This window comes from Oncorhynchus keta, chromosome 2, assembly GCF_023373465.1.
Source record: "Oncorhynchus keta strain PuntledgeMale-10-30-2019 chromosome 2, Oket_V2, whole genome shotgun sequence".
In the NCBI taxonomy this organism is placed as follows: Eukaryota; Metazoa; Chordata; class Actinopteri; order Salmoniformes; family Salmonidae; genus Oncorhynchus; species Oncorhynchus keta.
Genome location: NC_068422.1, coordinates 4,834,612 through 4,848,875, shown reverse-complemented (window position 1 = coordinate 4,848,875; position 14,264 = coordinate 4,834,612).

Genomic DNA, 14,264 nt, shown 5'->3' with positions numbered 1-14,264 from the left:
ATTTGGCGACATCCATAACAATGATCTAATGATTTCACCTGGCATAGTACACAAGCTCTCTCATCTGGACCCTGTTGTTCAGAGGAGCAAGCCATCAACTCAGCTAACACAACCACTTCAAAAATGATTTTTATTGCGGAGATCAAAATTGCCGGGCTGGGCTGGTGAGACAGTGGATTGCGCAGTCAGAAAGAACAGAGTAAATAGGCATTTTAAGGTCATAGATTTAGCCGGTGGTAACTTGTGGAATAGACACCAGTTAGAATGTGATTTTAACCAATCAGCATTCAGGATTAGACCCACCTGTTGTATAAGTACATATAGGCAGGGATACAGTAACTCGACAACAGGATAGATAAAACAGTAGCAGCAGAATATGTGATGACTCAAAATAGTTATTTCAAAAAGGGTCAATGCAGATAGTCCAGGTAGCTATTTGGTTAACTATTTAACTAACTATTTAGCACTCTTATGGCTTGGGGAGAGAAGCTATTCAGAGTCCTGTTAGTTCTAGACTTGGTGCATTCGTACCACTTGCCGTGCTGTAGCAGAGAGAACAGGCGGTGTCCCGTTCCTGTAGGTTCATGCTCTACAACATCCGCAGAGTACGACCCTGCCTCACACAGGAAGCGGCGCAGGTCCTAATCCAGGCACTTGTCATCTCCCGTCTTGATTACTGCAACTCGCTGTTGGCTGGGCTCCCTGCCTGTGCCATTAAACCCCTACAACTCATCCAGAACGCCGCAGCCCGTCTGGTGTTCAACCTTCCCAAGTTCTCTCACGTCACCCCGCTCCTCCGCTCTCTCCACTGGCTTCCAGTTGAAGCTCGCATCCGCTACAAGACCATGGTGCTCGCCTACGGAGCTGTGAGGGGAACGGCACCTCAGTACCTCCAGGCTCTGATCAGGCCCTACACCCAAACAAGGGCACTGCGTTCATCCACCTCTGGCCTGCTCGCCTCCCTACCACTGAGGAAGTACAGTTCCCGCTCAGCCCAGTCAAAACTGTTCGCTGCTCTGGCCCCCAATGGTGGAACAAACTCCCTCACGACGCCAGGACAGCGGAGTCAATCACCACCTTCCGGAGACACCTGAAACCCCACCTCTTCAAGGAATACCTAGGATAGGGTAAGTAAGGGTAAGTAATCCTTCTCCCCCCAACAAGATTTAGATGCAAGTGGCTGTTCCACTGGTTGTCATAAGGTGTATGCACCAATTTGTAAGTCGCTCTGGATAAGAGCGTCTGCTAAATGACTTAAATGTAAATGTAAATGTAAACAGTCTATAACTTGGGTGGCTGGAGTCTTTGACAATTTTTAGGGCCTTCCTCTGACATAGCCTTGTATAGAAGTCCTGGATGTGAGATATGTGCAGTGATGATGAGGGTTAATGTATGTATGAGCCAGATCACAGAATAATGGCTTTCATTCTCACCTCCTTGGCCCTAATAAAAGAAAGGTATCTCTTTATGAGCTCCTAAAAACACAATCCCCCCTAAGTTAGGCCAGCTGTAAATGCCCCCGGGCACTGTTTTCACAGCGCAGCAGAATGCAGAAGCAGCGCGACAGTAATCTCCCTCCCCCCGGGAATGAAGACTCTAACTGATAAGTGCCAGAGAGCAGGGGGACTCATTCTGTCAGGGGCATCTTCAGCAGAGCGCAATGGCAGGCGGCATCTCCTCACGGTGGCATGCGGTAATGCGAGACGACACGGCTGACATTACACACCGCCCACCACAAATCACAGAGTGGATATCCCAGTCCAACTACAGAAAGAGAGAGAGAGAAAAAAGAGCGGGAGAGAGAGAAAGAGGCCTCAGTGGGGGCACAGAGAGGGTACAGGTCAAGGGACCAGGTACATTCTCACTCATCTTTCCCTGTTTAGTTTTGTTTTTAATTCTTCTTTTTTTCGCTTCAAGGGGTGAACATTTGATCATATGCTCTGTTGTACCTTGGATTATAATGGCTGTGTTTAATTATTTATTTGGATGTTTTATTTGGATGTTTGCATGTTTGTTTACTATTTGTTTTCCAGCATCCTTCAGAGGTTAGAGGTTAGATGTTAGAGGTCAGAGCTAGTTAGTTGAATATGGATGCAGAATAAACAATAACTTAACAGGGCCATTCATTCACCAGGTGGAATGTCCAGATACTACATACAATCCACCAGGGCTTCGCAACTGGTGGCCCGTGTGTAGTTTAATTTGGCCGCCCCATATTTTCAGGACATAAAATACTGTAAAAACACCAGAAAATCAGCCCCATGTGATGTTACATTTTTGGAAATCTTGTGAAAGCTATGATCCCTTATTGATGTCACTTGTTAAATCCACTTCAGCCAGCGTAGTTGAAGGTGAAGAGACAGGTAAAAGAAGGATTTTTAAGCCTTAAGACAATTGAGACATGGATTGTGTATGTGTGCCATTCAGATGGTGAACGGTCAAGACAAAAAATGTATGTGCCTTTGGACGGGGTATGGAACCGGTCAGGTGCACCGGTTTGTGTTAAGAACTACAAAGCTGCAACAGTTTCCTGTGTGTATCAAGAATGGTCCACCACCCAAATTACATCCAGCCAACTTGATACAACTGTGGGAAGCATTGGAGTCAACATGGGCCAGCATATCCGTGGAATGCTTTCGACACCTTGTAAAGTCCATGCCCCAAAGAATTGAGGTTGTTCTGAGGGCAAAGGGTGAAGGAGCATAACTCAAGTCGGAAGTTAACATACACCATAACCAAATACATTTAAACTCAGTTTTTCGCAATTCCTGACATTTAATCCAAGTAAATAATCCCTGTTTTAACCTGTTGCGACGAGCAATCCCGTATCCGGGATCCTATTTATAGCCTCAAGCTCATTACCATAACGCAACGATAACTATTCATGAAAATCGCAAATTAAATCAAATAAATATATTAGCTCTCAAGCTTAGCCTTTTGTTAACAACACTGTCATCTCAGATGTTCAAAATATGCTTTTGAACCATAGCTAAACAAGCATTTGTTTAAGAGTATTGATAGCTTAGCATAGCATTAAGCCTAGCATTCAGCATGCAACATTTTCACAAAAACAAGAAAAGCATTCAAATAAAATAATTTACCTTTGAAGAACTTCAGATGTTTTCAATGAGGAGACTCTCAGTTAGATAGCAAAGGTTCAGTTTTTCCAAAAATATTATTTGTGTAGGACAAATCGCTCTGTTTTATTCATCACGTTTGGGTAAGAAAAAACCCGAAAATTAAGTCATTACAACGTGAACTTTTTTCCAAATTAACTCCATAATATCGACAGAAACATGGCAAACGTTGTTTAGAATCAATCCTCAAGGTGTTTTTCACATATCTATCGATGATAAATCATTCGTGGCAGTTTGGTTTCTCCTCTGAAAAAAATGGAACGCGCATGGACCTGGAGATTACGCAATCATTTCGACGGAGGACACCGGGCGGACACCTGGTAAATGTAGTCTCTTATGGTCAATCTTCCAATGATATGCCTACAAATACGTCACAATGCTGCAGACACCTTGGGGAAACGACAGAAAGTGCAGGCTCATTCCTGGTGCATTCACAGCCATATAAGGAGACATTGGAACACAGGGCATTCAAAATCTGGACCATTTCCTGTATGAAACTTCATCTTGGTTTCGCCTGTAGCATTAGTTCTACTTCGATGTCGCTATTGTCAAGGCTAATTTGATTGGTTAGGTCTCTAAACGTCTTACTGATTGTAGCTGGACTGACTGTTGCTGGTTTGGTACTGGTGCTCAAAGGGACCAGTTATCCTACCGATTTATTCTGGAATGTTATACTACCGGAACACATGATTGGAGCATTTTACTAGTTGTATTGTAGTTGAAACTACACATGGCAAGGAATGATTATTGTTAACCAAGGGTTTTGCAAATGTAACATCAGTTACCTACTGTAACATCAGTAGGGTAGAGAGAGGAAAAAGGGGGGAAGAGGTATTTATGACTGTCATAAACCTACCCCCAGGCCAACGTCATGACACCCCATAGACTACCCACCACTGTGACCTTTATGCTCTCGTTGGCTGGCCCTTGCTTCATATCCGTCGCCAAACCCGCTGGCTCCAGGTCATCTATGAGTCTTTGCTAGGTAAAGCCCCGCCTTATCTCAGCTCACTGGTCACCATAGCAACACCCACCCGTAGCACACGCTCCAGCAGATATATTTCACTGGTCTTCCCTCCTCATTTGAATGCCTTTCTTTCCAGTTCTCTGCTGCCAATGACTGGAACGAATTGTAAAAATCACTGAAGCTGGAGAAGTATATGTCCCTCACTAACTGTAAGCATCAGCTGTCAGAGCAGCTTACCGATCATTGCACCTGTACGTAGCCCATCTGTAAATAGTGAAACTGACTCACATACTGTATCGATAGGTTACACACCAGAGAAATCCATTATACAAAACAAGCACGCTATCAATAATTGAGAATAATATTGAAGTCGGCTCCGCTTATTGCTTTCAAACCCTCTAGAGTCTAAGCCCTGTCTAAGTCGAGGGGAATTGTTTAAGATGGTGAGGAAGGCACTTTTAAAGAATAGCCAGGCATCATCTACTGACGGGATGAGGTCAATGTCATTCCAGGATACCCTGGCCAGGTCGATTAGAAAGGCCTGCTCGCAGAAGTGTTTCAGGAAGCGTTTGACAGTGATGAGGGGTGGTCGTTTGGTCGCAGATCCATTACGGATGCAGGCAATAAGGCAGTGATCGCTGAGATCTTGATTGAAAACAGCAGAGGTGTATTTGGAGGGTGAGTTAGTTAGGATGACATCTATGAGGGTGCCCATGTTAACTGATTTGGGGTTGTACCTGGTAGGTTCATTGATCATTTGTGTGAGATTGAGGGCATCAAGATTAGATTGTAGGATGGCCGGAGTGTTAAGCATGTTCCAGTTTAGGTCACCTATTGGCACGAGCTCAGAAGATAAATGGGGGGCAATCAATTCACATACGCTGACGAGGGCACAAACCTTCCCGGGATCCATCTGGACACTCCCAGCGGAGATGATGTACAGCAGAAAGGGGATGGTGGTGCGATGGAACTCACACTTCTCTGCCTGAACAAACAGCTAATTCTCCAGGAGGTGTTGAAGAACCTGTCGGACGTGGAGCACATGTTCTTGGGGGGAGCGGGAGAGGATGAGGATCAAATCAAATTGTATTTGTCACATACACATGGTTAGCAGATGTTAATGCGAGTGTAGCGAAATGCTTGTGCTTCTAGTTCCGACAATGCAGTGATAACCAACAAGTAATCTAACTAACAATTCCAAAACTACTGTCTTATACACAGTGTAAGGGGATAAGGAATATGTACATAAGGATATATGAATGAGTGATGGTACAGAGCAGCATACAGTAGATGCTATCGAGTACAGTATATACATATGAGATGAGTATGTAGACAAAGTAAACAAAGTGGCATAGTTAAAGTGGCTAGTGATACATTTATTACATAAGGATGCAGTCGATGATGTAGAGTACAGTATATACGTATGCATATGAGATGAATAATGTAGGGTAAGTAACATTATATAAGGTAGCATTGTTAAAAGTGGCTAGTGATATATTTACATCATTTCCCATCAATTGCCAATTATTAAAGTGGCTGGAGTTGGGTCAGTGTCAATGACAGTGTGTTGGCAGCAGCCACTCAATGTTAGTGGTGGCTGTTTAACAGTCTGATGGCCTTGAGATAGAAGCTGTTTTTCAGTCTCTCGGTCCCAGCTTTGATGCACCTGTACTGACCTCGCCTTCTGGATGATAGCGGGGTGAACAGGCAGTGGTTCGGGTGTTTGATGTCCTTGATGATCTTTATGGCCTTCCTGTAACATCGGGTGGTGTAGGTGTCCTGGAGGGCAGGTAGTTTGCCCCCGGTGATGCGTTGTGCAGACCTCACTACCCTCTGGAGAGCCTTACGGTTGAGGGCGGAGCAGTTGCCGTACCAGGCGGTGATACAGCCCGCCAGGATGCTCTCGATTGTGCATCTGTAGAAGTTTGTGAGTGCTTTTGGTGACAAGCCGAATTTCTTCAGCCTCCTGAGGTTGAAGAGGCGCTGCTGCGCCTTCTTCATGACGCTGTCAGTGTGAGTGGACCAATTCAGTTTGTCTGTGATGTGTATGCCGAGGAACTTAAAACTTGCTACCCTCTCCACTACTGTTCCATCGATGTGGATGGGGGGGGGTGTTCCCTCTGCTGTTTCCTGAAGTCCACAATCATCTGCTTAGTTTTGTTGACGTTGAGTGTGAGGTTATTTTCCTGACACCACACTCCGAGGGCCCTCACCTCCTCCCTTTAGGCCGTCTCGTCGTTGTTGGTAATCAAGCCTACCACTGTTGTGTCGTCCGCAAACTTGATGATTGAGTTGGAGGCGTGCGTGGCCACGTAGTCGTGGGTGAACAGGGAGTACAGGAGAGGGCTCAGAACGCACCCTTGTGGGGCCCCCGTGTTGAGGATCAGCGGGGAGGAGATGTTGTTGCCTACCCTCACCACCTGGGGGCGGCCCGTCAGGAAGTCCAGTACCCAGTTGCACAGGGCGGGGTCGAGACCCAGGGTCTCGAGCTTGATGACGAGCTTGGAGGGTACTATGGTGTTGAATGCCGAGCTGTAGTCGATGAACAGCATTCTCACATAGGTATTCCTCTTGTCCAGGTGGGTTAGGGCAGTGTGCAGTGTGGTTGAGATTGCATCGTCTGTGGACCTATTTGGGCGGTAAGCGAATTGGAGTGGGTCTAGGGTGTCAGGTAGGGTGGAGGTGATATGGTCCTTGACTAGTCTCTCAAAGCACTTCATGATGACGGAAGTGAGTGCTACGGGGCGGTAGTCGTTTAGCTCAGTTACCTTAGCTTTCTTGGGAACAGGAACAATGGTGGCCCCCTTGAAGCATGTGGGAACAGCAGGATGTGATCAATGTAGACGAAGACGAGCCGGTTCAACATGTCGCGGAGAACATCATTTACCAGAGCCTAGAACACAGCAGGGGCATTGGTGAGGCCAAATGGCATGACCAAATTCTCGTACTGGCCGCTGGCTGTGTTGAAGGCAGTCTTACACTCATCCCCCTCCCGTATCCACACCAGGTGGTAGGCGTTCCATAGATCCAGCTTAGAAAACACTGTGACCCCTTGGAGCGGCTCGAAGTCCGAGGAGATGAGTGGTAGCGGGTATTGGTTCTTCACCGTTGCGTCATTGAGTCCCTGGTATTCGATGCACAGGCGTATGATCTTGTCCTTCTCCACAAAGAAGAACCCTGAGTCGGCGGGAGAGGAAGTGGAACGGATAAATCCTGCAGCCCCAATGTAGGTCTCCATAGTCTTGGTCTCCAGTCCCGACAGCGAATACAGACATTCTCGGGGCAGAGTGGTTGTGGTTTCGTTTGGTAGTGGTTTCTTTGCAGCAATTCAACCATGAAGGCCTGATTCATGCGGTCTCCTCTGAACAGTTGATGTTGAGATTTTTCTGTTGAACTCTGTGAAGCATTTATTTTGAATCAGGTAACTCAAATTCAATTATCCTCCGCAGCAGAGGTAACTCTGGGTCTTCCATTCCTGTGGCAGTCCTCATGAGAGTCAGTTTCATCGCAGGGCTTGATGGTTTTCGCGACTGCACTTGGCGAAATGTTCAAAGTTCTTGACATGTTCGATTTTGACTGAATTTCATATCTTAAAGTAATGATGGACTGTCTTTGCTTATTTTAGCTGTTATTTGGTGTTTTACCAAATAGGGCTATCTTCTGTATACCGCCACTATCTTGTCACGACACAACTGATTGGCTCAAACGCATTAAGAAAGACATTCCACAAATTAACATTTAACAAGGCACAGCTGTTAATTGAAATGCATTCTAGGTGACTATCTTATGAAGCTGGTTGAGAGAATACCAAAGCTGTCATCAAGGCAAAGGATGGGTAAATTGAAAAATCTCATATATTTTTACTTCTGTTTTGGTTACTACATGATTCCTTGTGTGTTATTTCATAGTTTTGATGCCTCCACTATTTTTCTAAAATGAAAAAAATTGTAAACACAAAGAAAAACCTTTGAATGAGTAGGTATGTCCAAAGCTTTGACTGTACTGGAAACATACATAACTATTAGGGTGTGGTGCCTCTCCATGCAGTTGAAGTTGGAAGTTTACATACACTTAGGTTGGAGTCATTAAAACTTGTTTTTCAACCACCACCATCCATAATGGAGGTTGTAACGTCCATAACGGAGGTTGTAACGTCCATAACGGAGGTTGTAACGTCCATAACGGAGGTTGTAACGTCCATAACGGAGGTTGTAACATCCATAACGGAGGGTGTAACGTCCATAACGGAGGGTGTAACGTCCATAACGGAGGTTGTAACGTCCATAACGGAGGTTGTAACGTCCATAACGGAGGTTGTAACGTCCATAACGGAGGTTGTAACGTCCATAACGGAGGTTGTAACGTCCATAACGGAGTGTGTAACGTCCATAACGGAGTGTGTAACGTCCATAACGGAGGTTGTAACGTCCATAACGGAGGTTGTAACGTCCATAACGGAGGTTGTAACGTCCATAACGGAGGGTGGGTACATCCATAACGGAGGGTGGGTACATCCATAACGGAGGGTGGGTACATCCATAACGGAGGTTGTAACATCCATAACGGAGGTTGTAACATCCATAACGGAGGTTGTAACGTCCATAACGGAGGTTGTAACGTCCATAACGGAGGTTGTAACGTCCATAACGGAGGTTGTAACGTCCATAACGGAGGTTGTAACGTCCATAACGGAGGTTGTAACGTCCATAACGGAGGTTGTAACGTCCATAACGGAGGTTGTAACGTCCATAACAGAGTGTGTAACGTCCATAACGGAGGGTGTAACGTCCATAACGGAGGGTGTAACGTCCATAACGGAGGGTGTAACGTCCATAACGGAGGGTGTAACGTCCATAACGGAGGGTGTAACGTCCATAACGGAGGGTGTAACGTCCATAACGGAGGTTGTAACGTCCATAACGGAGGTTGTAACGTCCATAACGGAGGTTGTAACGTCCATAACGGAGTGTGTAACACGTCCATAACGGAGTGTGTAACACGTCCATAACGGAGTGTGTAACACGTCCATAACGGAGTGTGTAACACGTCCATAACGGAGTGTGTAACACGTCCATAACGGAGTGTGTAACACGTCCATAACGGAGGTTGTAACACGTCCATAACGGAGGTTGTAACACGTCCATAACGGAGTGTGTAACACGTCCATAACGGAGTGTGTAACACGTCCATAACGGAGTGTGTAACACGTCCATAACGGAGTGTGTAACACGTCCATAACGGAGTGTGTAACACGTCCATAACGGAGTGTGTAACACGTCCATAACGGAGTGTGTAACACGTCCATAACGGAGTGTGTAACACGTCCATAACGGAGGTTGTAACATCCATAACGGTGGTTGTAACATCCATAACGGAGGTTGTAACATCCATAACGGAGGTTGTAACATCCATAACGGTGGTTGTAACGTCCATAACGGTGGTTGTAACGTCCATAACGGAGGTTGTAACGTCCATAACGGAGGTTGTAACATCCATAACGGAGGTTGTAACGTCCATAACGGAGGTTGTAACGTCCATAACGGAGTGTGTAACGTCCATAACGGAGTGTGTAACACGTCCATAACGGAGTGTGTAACACGTCCATAACGGAGTGTGTAACACGTCCATAACGGAGTGTGTAACACGTCCATAACGGAGTGTGTAACACGTCCATAACGGAGTGTGTAACACGTCCATAACGGAGGTTGTAACATCCATAACGGAGGTTGTAACATCCATAACGGTGGTTGTAACATCCATAACGGAGGTTGTAACATCCATAACGGAGGTTGTAACATCCATAACGGAGGTTGTAACGTCCATAACGGTGGTTGTAACGTCCATAACGGAGGTTGTAACATCCATAACGGAGGTTGTAACGTCCATAACGGAGGTTGTAACGTCCATAACGGAGGTTGTAACATCCATAACGGAGGTTGTAACATCCATAACGGAGGTTGTAACGTCCATAACGGAGGTTGTAACATCCATAACGGAGTGTGTAACACGTCCATAACGGAGGTTGTAACATCCATAACGGAGTGTGTAACACGTCCATAACGGAGGTTGTAACATCCATAACGGTGGTTGTAACGTCCATAACGGAGGTTGTAACATCCATAACGGAGGTTGTAACGTCCATAACGGAGGTTGTAACGTCCATAACGGTGGTTGTAACGTCCATAACGGAGGTTGTAACATCCATAACGGAGGTTGGAATTAAACTGATCAGATGGGAACTTTATATGAATGACAAATCTGTTCTGTTTTGTTATAGTCTTTGTGGTACAGTTTGTGCTAGAAGAAGTTGTACAAATCATAATCTCGAGCAGGGATGGGCAACTGTGTTCCCAATTTGTTTTATGAACTCAGTCGGGTCTCAACTTACTGTTGAGTTAGAATAGTAAAATACACAAGGTTCAATTTCTACATTTGGTTGTGCATCAGCAGTTATTTTCATATGTCAGTCACTGACGCACTCAATTAGCCTAATTCAGCAAAAAAAAATAGTTTGGTGAATTGCTATCTAAACTTGTAGTAATCATGGTTGAATTACTGACCTGGGGGCCCCCATTGATTTTGTTAATCACTCTCAATCAGATATAGTAAAAACTGCAGATCATTCTCTCTGCCCCATGGCATAATGAATTACAGGAAATGAACTCTAAACTGTTTTTCACTCCGCTGTCAAGAGGGGGACCTAGAGGTCTTTGCAGGTCTTCGCAGTCCCAGGTCTTCACTAGAGGTCTTCGCATTCCCGAGGCCCGGTCAGGTCTGAAATTCTAACTTGTCCCTCTGGTCTGGGTCAGGTCCTGTTTCATTGTCCACGGGTCTATGTAACTACAGCTGATAGACCCGACTGGAGAAAAGGTTAGTGGCGTTCCAATATGGCATCTGTAGTATGGGCGAGTGGGTGTGTGGAAAGTAGTGGGTGTGTCAAATCACTCTATAGGTTAGACTGTTTTGATTTAGCTGTTTATTTTCTAATGTTTCCTACCATGCAACTACAGTACAATGAGCTACTGTACCACAAGAGTTTGGACTATTGTTCTGAAACCAGAGGATGAGTCAGTCGTATTTCACTGTATTACACAAATACTTTGTAAATGTTCAGTTGTAAAACTGACAATTGTTTATTTTTGATTAAAAGTACTGATGTTGGGTGTACTGTTGCTAAATGCATCGTATGCGTGTGCTTACTGTGGCTCACCCCGATACTAGGTAGCTACTTCCCACGCCGTTGCCGGACAATAGTGATTGTCAAGCGGGTGCAACGGTTGAGTAGACTGTATGTGCATGCATCAAGGAGACGTCTAGAATGTAATCAATGTTGGTTATTTCTTGTGTAGTCTGCTATCCTACTTGAATAAAATCATGGGAGGTGAAAAAATGGCCACCTAAGCTACTGCCGGCGACACGACCATGATGTATGACGGTCAGGCTTCAGGTCGGTAGGCATGTCCACACAACGGTGCACTGGTCGCCGGCTTATCGACATGTCGTGCAGCCCAATCAGTCACGCAAAACGGTCTTTAAGTGGCAACAAATCTGCCCAATTAGCCGATTCGCTTTCCATACATCACCATATTGTGCTGCAGCTACCCTTTCTTGCCCGAATTTGTGTCATTGGTCCAATCAGGTCTGGTATGGGTCGGTCTAGGTTGAGTTGTCCTCGGGTCCATTCGTGTTTGGGTGTGACTGTCCTCTGGTCCGTTTGAGTCCGACTCCCACTTTGTGGACCTGTCAAGATCTCTAGGGGGGCAGCTACAATGTTTTGCTTGCAAGGTGGCTAGGGCTGGCTTAGGCTGCATATGTGGGTGTGCAGACCCGTGATCCACTGCAGCCCATCATGATTAGTTCTTTATTTTTGTGGCCCCCACCCCCATCAGTTGCCCATCCCTGATCTAGAGATATCATTCACCGTTATAATTGTATGATTCTAGGGAAATGTGACTGCACTCTTCAGTCTTCAAATGCTAACTCAATGTAGTCACACCGACCATTAGAGCAAGAAGAGTCTCTGGCCATGCGTTTACAACTCTCCGAGAGAGAAAGAGGGGTGGGGGTGGAGGGCGGTTGTACTAAGGACCATGTGACTAGTACTACCTTGATACGACAATGAGTCAATTTCTCACGACAAAGGATTTAGAGATAGACAGACACACTTCCAGTCAAAAGTATATACTAGGTTCAAAAGTGTGGGGTCACTTAGAAATGTCCTTATTTTTTGGCAATTTCTAGCATGGAATAGCCTTAATTTCTCAGAACAAAAATATACCAATGAGATTAAGAAGAAAGGACTTTGTTTCTGGTCATTATGAGCCTGTAATCGAACCCACAAATGCTGATGCTCCAGATACTCAACTAGTTTAAAGAAGGCCAGTTTTATTGCTGCTTTAATCAGAACAACTGTTTTCAGCTGTGTTAACATAATTGCAAAAGGGTTTTCTAATGATCAATTAACCTTTTTAAAATGATAAACTTGGATTAGCTAACATAACATGACATTGGAACACAGGAGTGATGGTTGCTGATATTGGGCCTCTGGACGCCTATGTAGATATTCTATAAAAATAAATCTGCCGTTTCCAGCTACAATAGTCATTTACAACATTAAATGTCTACGCTGTATTTCTGATCAATTTGATGTTATTTTAAATGGATGAAAAATGTATATTCTTTCAAATACAGTGACCCCAAACTTTTGAATGGTAGTATATACATATATTTATAAGGGAGAGAAGCTTAGGCCTAACCCCATGGAGAGAGAGATAACGGTGGCATGCTATGACACCAACATGCAACGCAGTACAGATATAGATGAACAGAAGGAGGGTAATTTGTAGATTTTCGATCAGAATATTTTCTATAAAGATAAGCATTATTGGAGTAACTCTGGTAGGCCTGAAACAATCTTCCTCAAGTCCATCTGATGGGGTCAAGTGTGTGTGTGTGTGTGTGTGTGTGTGTGTGTGTGTGTGTGTGTGTGTGTGTGTGTGTGTGTGTGTGTGTGTGTGTGTGTGTGTGTGTGTGTGTGTGTGTGTGTGTGTGTGTGTGTGCATAAAGTAGCCTGCTTGAATTTGGAGTTTAGAAATTGAAGTGCTAGATTGGGCCTACCTTGAAAATCAGACATTTACTCAATTTGGTGCTTGAAAAGTCCTTGTAATTATAGTTTTTTGTTGTTGAGATGTGGCCACTTTGTTTAGTTTCCTGGTGCTTCAGTTGAAGGGTGTTGTGCTACTTTGTTGCGTAAAACCACGTGATTGTTATGAGGACGACATCTAATATTGACTTCAACTTGGCTTCCATATAAATCCTGACATTAAAAAACGAACCTGTTTTTTTGGTACCGGTATTTATGGCTTTTGAGTGCCTGCATCGGCCACAGGCTACAGGAAAATCGCCACCTATGCATTCAATCAATTTAGTCACAATGTCCAAATTCTCGCATATAACCAATCTTAGTGTTCATGGGCAAAAAAAACTAAATTAATGTGTGGTGGTGGGGGGTTCTATATTAGGCCCTATATGTAAGGTGAATGCACCAATTTGTAAGTCGCTCTGGATAAGAGCGTCTGCTAAATGACTTAAATGTAAATGTAAATGTACAATTATATAAAGTATACAATTGTATAACATTGAGGTCCTCAAATTACAATGAAGTGCTTGAAAAAGTCCCTGAAAATCATTTCATTTGAATTGCCAATGTCTGTATGAACCCTGCTTAAAGGATGTATAGTCCTCCTAGACCTGTTGGTGTATAGCTGGAGTTCTGGGAAAATGTGCATATATTCACCAAGTAAACATAGAACTGCATAAAAATCATTATTTTTCTTTCAACCATTTTTAAATGTTGATCCCAATGTCACACATTGGTCCCATTTATTTATAGAAAGACCCATATATGCTGTGTGTACACAAGATATTATGAACACCTGCTGTTTCCATGAAACAGACTGACCAGGTGAATCCAGGTGAAAGCTATGATCCCTTATTGATGTCACTGTTAAATCCACTTCAGTCACAAATTGAGGCTGTTCTGAGGGCACCTTTCAAACTCTTCAAAACAATCCAGGTCCTCTACTATGGTTATCAAGTAAACAACAGTGGAGTCTCCACAGACTTCAACCAAAGTGTTGCAACAGTTGCTGTGGTTATTG